The 11,670-nt window shown below is 40.3% G+C and overlaps 1 protein-coding gene across 1 annotated transcript in view; it reads left to right on the top strand.

Annotated features, from left to right (window-relative positions):
- The first annotated feature begins 2,138 nt into the window (after nt 1-2,138).
- DIO1 (iodothyronine deiodinase 1) overlaps nt 2,139-11,670 on the top strand; it is a 39,445-nt gene continuing 29,913 nt past the window's right edge. Inside the window, exons 1-2 of the mRNA XM_049617142.1 lie at nt 2,139-2,347; nt 5,234-5,356. The gene's annotated coding sequence lies outside the window, so the exon portion shown is untranslated. The remainder of the gene's footprint in view (nt 2,348-5,233; nt 5,357-11,670) is intronic.

The raw sequence follows: 11,670 nt of genomic DNA, 5'->3' as shown, positions 1-11,670 counted from the left end.
CATGAAAAGATGTTCAACGTCGCTCCTTATCAGGGAAATACAAATCAAAACCACACTCAGATACCACCTCACGCCAGTCAGAGTGGCCAAAATGAAGAAATCAGGAGACTATAGATGCTGGAGAGGATGTGGAGAAACAGGAACCCTCTTGCACTGTTGGTGGGAATGCAAATTGGTGCAACCGCTCTGGAAAGCAGTGTGGAGGTTCCTCAGAAAATTAAAAATAGACCTACCCTATGACCCAGCAATAGCACTGCTAGGAATTTATCCAAGGGATACAGGAGTACTGATGCATAGGGGCACCTGTACCCCAATGTTTATAGCGGCACTCTCAACAATAGCCAAATTATGGAAAGAGCCTAAATGTCCATCAACTGATGAATGGATAAAGAAATTGTGGTTTATATACACAATGGAATACTACGTGGCAATGAGAAAAAATGAAATATGGCCTTTTGTAGCAACATGGATGGAACTGGAGAGTGTGATGCTAAGTGAAATAAGCCATACAGAGAAAGACAGATACCATATGGTTTCACTCTTATGGGGATCCTGAGAAACATAACAGAAACCCATGGGGGAGGGGAAGGGAAAAAAAAAAAAAGAGGTTAGAGTGGGAGAGAGCCAAAGCATAAGAGACTGTTAAAAACTGAGAACAAACTGAGGGTTGATGGGGGGTGGGAGGGAGGGCAGGGTGGGTGATGGGTATTGAGGAGGGAACCTTTTGGGATGAGCACTGGGTGTTGTATGGAAACCAATTTGACAGTAAATTTCATATATTAAAAAATAAAAAAAAAATAAATAAATAAAATAAAATAAAATAAAATAAAATAACAAAAGGAAGAACGGTTGTCAAGAGACCAAAAGTCATCAACCTCTCGCATTCTTTTTTGGCTAAAAATTTAATGAAGCGGTAAGGGAGTGGATGAGTCCAATCCTTTCTGAGTTGTGAACGAGTGAGCGAGCGCAGGATGACGTCTGTTCTAGTGGCCGCTGTCCCCGTGAGTGTGGTATTTGTTCCTTCACTCCCGCACCCGCCTCCCTCTGCCCCGGGTAGGGGCGGGGGGCGGGGGGAGCAGTAGGCCTTTCTCACGCACCCTTCTGTCCTCCACTGCACTGACCGCCACCCGGCACTCGACGGGGTCCCAGTAAACGATGGCGGGGGTGCACCAGCGAACCTGGTGAGAATCGTTTCGCCTGCCTTCCGTCTTGGCCTGGTTAACGCCTATATAGCCTTCCAGGTTTTGGTACATTTTCTCCTTGCAGAAAAAGCCTGCCTTGCTCCACCACCGCGCAAGGACTTCTTGACCTCCCCTGGTCTCCAGGGCTCTCTTCTACCACTGCGATTGCTGTTTTCTGCCCATCTTTACCAGCCTGTGAGCACTTAGAGCGCAATGATCAGGAATTTTCTGGTGCCTGGGTCGCCAGGGCCAGGCACGAAGTAGTTGCTCACTAAAGGTTAACTGTAGAGTGAGCAAGTTCTGGTTGTCTGAGCGGCATAAGCATAATTCGCGGCTCACACAAAGGGTGACTTCGGCCTCACCACACTGGACCCCTGTGGTCAATTGGAAAGACTTTACATCTGACTCACACACACACACACACACACACTCACACACTCACTCACACTTACACTTAGTGTATTTGTTGAGCTGACATCCTGATCAGGCTTTATACAAGCAGGATCTCTAATTCTCAAAACAATCCTGCAAGCTTGAGGTGATTATCCTCATTTTATAAAGAAAAAGCTGAGGCTTAGAATATGAGAAGGGTATCAGGAATGAATTGCAATGCACAAATTCAGGTGGGCAAGTATATTAAACACCTCATGCCCCATTTCACATCCTCCTGGCCTCATCTGCTGCTTATTTCACCACCATGCATCTTACTCCACTCCAGCAGGTGGAACCTAAGTGGGCTTCACCTCAGGCCCACGCCTCAGCGTTCTCACCTGCCTCATGGCTTGTGTCCTGATCCCATGGGGTCCTGGGGCTGTTGGAACTGGTCAGCACCAGGACAGGAACAGCCCAGAAGGGCCGGGATGGGGAGTGGTTGATGCCTCATGGACACGTTTTTGACCAAAGGGGTCAGCAACTGATGCTTCTCTCTTTTTCTCCTCAGAAAGACTCTTCAGATATTTCATATAGCTTTCTAACTCTCTTGTAAGATCGAGCAGCAAGTGCCTCAGGAAGTGGCCAATTTGATAATGCATCCTTGCAACGGCGCTCCTTCCTTTTCTGCTTTATAACCCCTGTCCGTCACTCCCGGTTCTTGAACTCACACTTGCCAATGAAATACTCATATGAGGAACCTACACTAAGGCACACTGGTACCACGAGCGACCCCGGTAAGCAGCCCTCAGGTTGGAATTTTAGAACTGGACTGCTCAGCAGTCAGATGCCAACAGTCCCATCGCTGGTGGTCAATGTGTGTGTTGGGGGGAGGTGATAACAGCTAGGCTATATATTTCTTCTCTCAGAAACAGAAATAAAGGTTATATCGGTTTATTAGTTATAATGATATAAAAGTTTTGGCTCAAACTGAGATAAGAATCAAAGATTACTGGTTTAACTAAAACAGTGATTCTCAGCTGTAGGATATTTTGCTCCGAGGGGGTATTTGGCAACGTCTAAAGTTGCCAAAAATCTCATTTTTGACTGTCATAACTTGTGGGGTGCTACTGGAGTGCTCCTGGCCCTCATACTTCTAAACATCCTACAGGGCACAGGATAGCCCTTCATAACAAAGAATTATCTAGTCCAAAATGTGGACTATTGGTGTCAAGGGTAAAAAACCAAGCTCAAATGTTCAGATGTCCTTAACTTGTCTGCCCAAGTATGATAAAGTAGATGAGCTCAGCCGCTGATGCTAATTCCACCTCTACTGCTCTGAAGGGGAATGAACCAGTGAGAGATGGAACCCATCCCACCCTCCCACCCCAGATAGAATGAGGGAAGCATGAAGGGGGAAGGAAAGCTGAGGAGCATCTTGCTCTGATGGACAGGGATAAGGGGGGTAAAGGGGACACTCTGGTTAGATGCTGCATGTGATCCTGACTTAGTCCCCTGCCTTTTTGCTGGTGACCACATAGGTGAGCCATGTTCCAGAAAGCATCTCCACCACCCCTGTGAGCAACACCCATCACAAGGAGAGGGCTGCTGGCACTGTGGGAGCATCTCACCCTGACCCTAGGACTGCTTTAATCTTTTTCTTTTGGATTTCCTAACACACTGCCCTCTTGTCCTTTTTTAATGCGCCCGGTGTTAAGGGCTAAGATTGTTTGAAGCCACCATGTGGGCAAGGGAGACCTGAAATAGGCCGCCGGCCCTTGCTCAGGGTAGGCCAGAGCCATCCTGCAACAAACAGGACACAAGACTCATATAAATGTCCCCCTCCCCCTACCAAAATTTGATCATAAAAATTTGTAAACCAACTGCAAACATTTTAAAAGATGAAATAACAGATTTCAAAGACTTTGTAAACTGAGTGGGCTAGTCCCAGATACTCGGTAGTTAGCAGTACGTGGGAGACAAAGTGGAGAAGCATGGCTTGGCCTGCATTCTATTGCATGCCCTGTCTGATAGAGAGGTTAAGTGATTCGGCTTTGGTCATACAGCTGGGTGCAGATCGGGCCAGTGGTGTGCTGGAGCGTTCTCGGACCAGTTCATGAGAGCTGGTTGCTAAATTCTCAGGAATCCTGTTATTCTCAGGAGCCAGTTATTAAATCCAGCCATTATTAAAGTTAAATTATATAAGCTTACAATTAAAGAAATTATATGAACAATAAATTATTTTAACAACAGAGGTAATAATGTTCAAAACACTGCTTTCTAAGTATTTCTCTACATTTTACCATTATCTATTCTCCTGAAGCTGTATCTATCTTATACATACAGTGTGCTTCTGATAATCTCTTCCCAATCTCTTTAGTGATGTCACATTGGTAGCTTAAAATGAGCAGTGGTGAAATTAATTACATCACAGAAATAGGCAAAAGCTACATGTCTGGGATTGATTTACTGTGATGTTAATTGTCTAGACCAGGGCTGGCAATCTTTTTCTAGAAAGTCCAGAATAGTAAATGTATTTCAGCAGAGTCTGTTGCAACTAGTCAAATCTGCTGTTGTAGCACAAAAGTAGACATAGGCAAAAGTATAAATGAATGGCAGGCTGTATTCCAAAAAGCATTATTTATAAAAATAGGCAGAGGGCCAGATTTGGCCATAATTTACCACAATTTACCAGCCCCTGGTCTAGATTTAAGAAAGTGATGGAGAAAACGTTAAAGTGCAGGTTAAATATAAAAATACATGTTGTATCTGTAGTAGTAATATTGTGAATAACACAAAAAATTGAGGCAGTATTCTTTGAGTATTCAAAAACAACATCATGAGCAAATAAGTCAGATTTTGACATATGTGTTTATTGTTTCACTTTTACCTTCCTCCTTAACCTAAAGAAAAGTATTATTAACACTCATGTCCAAACTATCCTATTTCTCAATTGCAAACATAGGTGGACTGAAGAAAAGTATTTGCCAAAAAGCAATGAAAGCATCCTATGAAAACTAATTGGCTAGATGGAATTTGCAATAAGGAATATTTTATATTTTATTGTCATTTGTAAATTTTTTACTGCACATCCTTTATATCTGTAAAATTGATGACAAACTTACAGATGTATGCATACTTTTTTTTTTCTTTTTTCCTGAGACAACCAGTGGTTGAACTTTAGGCTCAGACCCAGATCTCTCTGCAAAGCCCACAGGGAGCCGCGAGTTTTCCAAACCTCAGCTGTGTAGGGCCACCACCATGATTCCCACCATAGCTGGCAACTACCTGCAGCTATGCTGTCTTATTTATATACCCCCCACTCGCCTTTGAACAAAAATTGACAGAAGGTTAGTATCTTGGCTTTGCAGATATCAAATTAATCTTTTTAAAAAAAATTTTTTTAAGTAGATGCTGAACTGTATCAGATGTCTTTTCTACGTTTAATGAGGAATCACATGATCTTTCTACTTTAGTCCCTTAAGATGCTATGCAGTAAAAGATTAACTCAGCAGGTCTGAGTTGTCTAAATCCTGCACATTTCAAATGAAAGTTTGTCTATTGCCTGGCTACTGGAAGATCCCTTCTAAGCCCTTGGAATATCCTGCCATTAAGAGAGTCCTTATTTACCTGAGGCTTTGGGCCACACCAGATAATTTATACTAACAATGTGATTCTGGTAGATACCTTGGGCCGTATAGTATCAGTTTGACCTCTGGAGATGTTGGAGACTGAAGGTCAGCCACAAGCAAGTGTCAGTCATGCCAGTATAATCAACCATCAAAAGCCTTGGACATCAATGCTGGGTGAGTGTTTCTCCATTTTGCCACCCATTTCTACTGGGAGAATTAAGCAATGTCTGTAAACCTCACTGAGTGAGGACAGTTGGGGGCTTTCTCTTGGTCTCTCCTACATCCTGCCCTGTGTCCCTTTTCTGTGCTGATTTTAATCTGTATCCTTTCACTGTAGTATCTTTTCAACTGTATCCTTTTAACTGTAATTGAACCAGAGGGTGGTCTTGGGAACCGTTGAACACAAATGGCAAACTGCTTGGATTCTGTTGCATTTCATTAGCTAATGTTGCTGAGAATTCCAGGAATTTTTATTTTTATTTATTTATTTATTTATTTTAATGTTTATTTATTTTTGAGACAGAGAGAGACAGAGCATGAACAGGGGAGGGTCAGAGAGAGGGAGACACAGAATCTGAAACAGGCTCCAGGCTCTGAGCTGTCAGCACAGAGCCCGACACGGGGCTCGAACTCACAGACTGCAAGATCACGACCTGAGCCTAAGTCGGGCGCTTAACTGACTGAGCCACCCAGGCGCCCCTCCAGGAATTTTTAGATCTATGTCCATAAGTGAAATGGACCTATACTTTTCTTGTACAGTCTTTATCCAGCTTTCAAATTAAGGTTATATAACTTCATAAAATGAACTGAGAGGCATTCTCTCTTTTGCTATTTCCTGGAAATCTTGTGCAAGGCAAGTATTATCAATCCCTTGAAAGTTTGGCTAAACTCTTTTGTAAAGTGATGTGAGCCTAGGATTATTTTGGTGGGAAAGATGTTAGGGGTTAGAGTTTCAATTTTAAATGGACATTGACCTTTTCAAATTTCTGTTCCTTTTTACCAATTTCAGTATCTTGATATTTGTCAGAAAGGTACATGTCATCTAAGGTTTTTAATATACTGACACGTTGTTCAAATCTCATTTTATTTTTAAAATCTCTGTTGTGTCTGTTCTTTTTAAAAAAATGTTTATTTATTCATTTATTTTGAGGGAGAGAGGGATTGTGGGAGAAAGAGAAAGAATATCCCAAGCAGGCTCTGCACTGCCAGCGTGGAGTCCCACACCAGGGCTCGATCTCACAACTATGAGATCATGACCTAAGGCAAAATCAAGAGTTGGACGCCCAACTGACTGAGCCACCCAGGCGCCCCTCTGTTGTGTCCATTCTTACTAGTGTTTATTTGAGATTTTCATTCTTTATCAGATTTTGTTAGAGATTTATTTATCTCAGTAATCATTTCAAGGAAAATTTTTTGAGTCATTTGTTTTTTCCTTCTAGCTCTCCATTGCCACCCATCCACCCAACCCCACCAATTTATTCTTTTCTTTCCTTATCTTTATGATTTCCTTGTGAGGGGGCTTACTCTATTGTCCTTTTTCCCATCATGCATTTGAATCTTCAGTTCATTTTTTCATTCTTTTTTGTTTTATTAAAAGAAAGTATTCTTGGTATTGTTTTAGCTGTGACACACATTATGCTTTCATTGTTATTCACTTCTAAATATTTTATAATTTCCCAAATGACTTCTTCTTCAATCCAAGGCTTATCTGACAGCATGCCTTATAGTTTCAGGGTATAAGGGATTTTTTAGCTAACATTTTGTTACCAAATTTCTAATTTAATGATGTACAAGTCAGTGGTTATTAGTACACTCACAGAGCTGTGTATCCAGCCTAATTATATAATTTTAGAATACTTTCATCACCCCAGAAGAAACCTTGTACCCATAGCAGTCATTCCCAATCTCCATCACCACTCTCATAGTCCCTGGGAACCACTAATCTACTCTGTCTTTATACAGTGGTCTATTCTGGGCATTTCATTTAAGTGGAAAAGTACAATATATAGGTTTTTAAAACTTTTTCAATATATAGGTTTTTTTGGTTTTGTTTTGTTTTTATTTATTTATTTATTTATTTATTTTTCAATATATGAAGCTTATTGTCAAATTGGTTTCCATACAACACCCAGTGCTCATCCCAATATATAGTTTTTAAAGACTGGCTTCTTTCACCTAGCATAATGTTTTCAAGGTTTGGCCATATTGTAGCATATATCAATCAATATGTCTTTCCTTTTATTGCTTAATAATGTCCCATTGTGTGGATAGACTACAATTTGTTTATCATATTCCAGTTAACAGAATTTAGGTCATTTCTACTTCTTGGCTATCATGGATTATGCTACTGTAAACATTCATGTACAAGTTTTGTGTGAACATGTTTTAATTTCCCTTGGGTGTATACCTAGAAGTAGAATTGCTGGGTTACATGGTTCCTTTCCTGAACTAATGCTGTAAAATCTGTATTCTTTGTTGTGTGTGACTACTGAAGTCTCTGCTTGGTTGCTTTAGTGGTTAGCTAATGATTGCACAGATTTCCTTAACTGCCTGGAAGGAATAAGTCTCTCAGACTTTGCTGAGGGGCTCTGTGTGAATGTTGGCTCATGCCTCCAACGCTGAGTCAGACAGGTGACCGCTCTTAGCCTTCACTTCCTACTTGTTCAGAGCCTCAAGGTCAGCCAGAGACAGAGATTAGGGCCTTCTTGGGTCTTTCTTGTGCATGCCTATAGCCCCACACATGCACATGGCCTTCTGGATTTACAGGAATATTTTGGAGCTTTGCGAAACCCCCCTATGGACGTCTCATTCCTCAATTTTTTTCTTTTTAATTTTTTTGGTCAGCCTCTCATTACTCCAAACTTATAACACCACCTCAGACAATTGTAGTGTTAAAGAATTGCCACTGATATTTTGACAAATACCCTGCTTTTATAGAGTGAGCTCTGACTCAGGTCAAATAAAACCAAGACCCAAGAATGGAGCTTTCCAAGGAAGACATTAGACAAGTCAAATAATGGAAGTTCTCTGAGGATAGGACTTTTTTTGAGGAGCTCCCAACGCATTCTTCCACTTCCAGTGTCTACTTGATGGCTGTTTTTCACAGCAACCATGGTTGCAAAGCTGTTGTTTTTCAACTGGAGCTGTGTGAAGGGCATGGGAATAGAGTGAGTTAAAACACCACAAAGCTCTTACCAAGATTCACCTGTTTTTCTTGAATAGACACTTTTCAGATTATTGCAAGCTTTTCGCTGGTTAATTTAAAGAATTGTGAAAAGGGGCGCCTGGGTGGCGCAGTCGGTTAAGCGTCCGACTTCAGCCAGGTCACGATCTCGCGGTCCGTGAGTTCGAGCCCCGCGTCAGGCTCTGGGCTGATGGCTCAGAGCCTGGAGCCTGTTTCCGATTCTGTGTCTCCCTCTCTCTCTCTCTGCCCCTCCCCCGTTCACGCTCTGTCTCTCTCTGTCCCAAAAATAAATAAAAAACGTTGGAAAAAAAAAATAAAAATAAAGAATTGTGAAAAAAAAAGTTGATTTTGACCATTTTTGCCATTGTTCTCATCACCTTTATAAAGGAGTGGATTTTCCAAGATCCTTACCCTTCCTTCCATTCCAGAAGTGCTTCTAAGTCATTTACATTAAATGCGATTATTTTCTATATTTAGACACTTCAGTCATCTTTTTGCACATTAAATACTTCCAAGCCCTCTTCATATTCCTTACTATCTTTCATTAGCTAGGTTAATTTTTTTCCTTGCTAATTCAAAGTGATACATCCATTTTATTTTGTTGCTTCTAACTCATTTTTTTTCTAGAAGCTTATTAAAGTCATGCATACTATCCAATGAACAAGAAAATACCCCAGCACATTCTCTAGAGTTTTGTTTCTGTATTGTTATTATATACATTCTGGTACTTGCTCTGTTGTTTATTCTGACACTTGCTCATTTAGAAAATGATAAACTTTACAAACAAACTCACTCATTCTTATTTTCCTTAGCCCATGGCATTTTCCTGGATTCATTTCTCTTCTTGCTGAAGAGTTTCCCGTAATAATGTTTTCAAGATGTGTCTCTGTGGCAAACCTTCCAATGGCTATACGTGCCTCATAATATCTCAAATTTATTTTACCCTCATGTTTAAATATTAATTTAACAGAACATGAAATTCAGTCACTTTCCCTCAACACTTGACAAATATTATTCCCTTTTCTACTTGTCTCCAATGGTTCTTATCATTTTATCCTTTTGTAGATAATCTGCTCATTTTTCTAGGTGGGACCGTGTATTGTATTGTGTTGTGTTGTGGGATTATATTGTATCTTATTGTATTATATTGTACTGTATTGCATTGTATTGTATTGTATTTTTTAAGAGAAGTTTTAGGTTCCCAGAAAAATTGTAAGGAAGAGAGAAAGGTATTTCTCCTGTACCCCTGTCCCACATATGCACAGCTTTCTCCATTATCAATATCTCCCATCAGATGGTTCATTTGTTATAGTTGATAAACCTACACTGACACATCATAATCATCTGAAGTCCATGGTTTACATTAGGGTTCACTCTTAATGTTGTACATTCTTTGGGTTTGGACAAATGTGTAATGACATGCATCCACCATTATAGTATCATACAGAGTACTTTCAATGCCCCCCCAAATCCTCTGTGTTTCTCCTGTTCACCCCACCCCAAACCCCTGGAATCCTCTGATATTTTCACTGTCTCCATAGTTTTGCCTTTTCCAGAATGTCATATTGTTCAAATCATACAATATGTAGCCTTCTGAGATTGGCATCTTTCACTTAATACTATACATTTAAGGTTCCTCCATGTCCTTTCATGCTCCTTCCTTTTTAGCACTGAATAATATTTTCCAGTGTCTGGATGTATCCCAGTTTATTTATCCATTCACCTACTGAGGGAAATCTTGGTTGCTTCCAAGTTTTGGCAGTTGTGAATAAAACTGCCATAAATATCTGTGTGCAGGGTTTTGTGTGGACTTAGGTTTTCAACTCCTTTGGGTAGATATCAAGGAGCAGGATTACTGGATTGTATGGGAAGGGTATGTTTAGTTTTTTAAGAAACTGCTACACTGACTTCAAAAGTAGCTGTACCATTCTACATTCCAACCAGCAAAGAATGAGAGTCTCTTGCTGTGCACCCTCACCAGTATTTGGTGGTATGGGTGTTCCAGATGTTGGCCTTTCTGATAGGCAGATGATGGTATCTCATTATCGTTTTAACTTGCAGTTCCCTAATGACATACAATGTGGATCATCTTTTTATATGCTTATTTGTCATCTGTATGTCTTCTTTGATGAGGTGTCTGTTAAGGTTTTTGCCCCTTTTTTTAACTGGATCGTTTGTTTTCTTACTGTTGAGTTTTAAGAGTTCTTTGTATATTTTGGTAACAGTTTGTTATCAAATGTGTCTTTTGCAAATGTTTCTCCCAGTCTGTAGCTCGTCTTCTGATTCTCCTGACAGTGTCTTTCACAGAGCAGAAGGTTTTGATTTTAATAAGTCCAGCCTATTCTTTCTCTCATTGATTGTATCTTTGGTGTTGTATCTAAAACATCATCAACAAACCCAAAGTCATCTAGGTTTTCTGCTATGTTATATTCTAGAAGCTTTATAGTTTCGTGTTTTACGTTAGGTCTGTGATCTACTCTGAGTTCATTTCTGTGAAAGGTGTAAAGTCTGTGCCTAGATTTTATTTTATTTTATTTTATTTTATTTTATTTTATTTTATTGTATTTTATTTTATTTTATTTTATTTTTTTGCACGTGGATGTCTGGTTCTTCCAGCACCGTTGTTGAAGAGACTGTCTTTTCTCCTTTGTCTTGTCTTTGTTCATATGTCAGATTACTTGACTATATTTATGTGGTTCTGTTTCTGGGCTCCCTATTCTGTTCCATTGATGCTTGTCTATTCTTTGCCAATAGCACACTGTCTTGACTATTATAGCTTTATAGTAATCCTTGAATTGGGGTAGTATCAGTCACCTGACTTTGTTCTTCTCATTCAATATTATGTGATATCTACTTTTTCTCTCTGGAAACTTACAGAAATTTCTCTTTGTGACCAATGTTCTTAAATTTCACTATAATATGACTAGGTGTGTTTTTGGGTTTGTTTAATGTTTGCTTATTTTTGAGAGAGAGGCAGAGACAGAGCACGAGCTGGGGAAGGGGGGAGACACAGAATCTGAAGCAGGCTCCAGGCTCTGAGCTGTCCACACAGAACTCAATACGGGGCTCAAACTCACGAGCCATGAGATCATGACCTGAGCCGAAGTTGGGTGCTCAATTGACTGAGCCACCCTGGCACCCCTACGTGTGGTTTTTTCAATCTTACTTTCAATCTGAAGTCTTACATATTTCTCTAATTATAGTGGTTTTTAGTTGGGATTTCACGAAAGTCTTTTTCCCTGTATTTGTTTCCCTCTGTGAACCAGGATAGGCCAGGTCACGCTGCAATAACTGATGTGACCCT

The sequence above is a fragment of the Panthera uncia genome (assembly GCF_023721935.1).
Source record: "Panthera uncia isolate 11264 chromosome C1 unlocalized genomic scaffold, Puncia_PCG_1.0 HiC_scaffold_4, whole genome shotgun sequence".
Classification (NCBI taxonomy): domain Eukaryota; kingdom Metazoa; phylum Chordata; class Mammalia; order Carnivora; family Felidae; genus Panthera; species Panthera uncia.
This window is presented reverse-complemented; position numbering and strand designations above follow the sequence as displayed.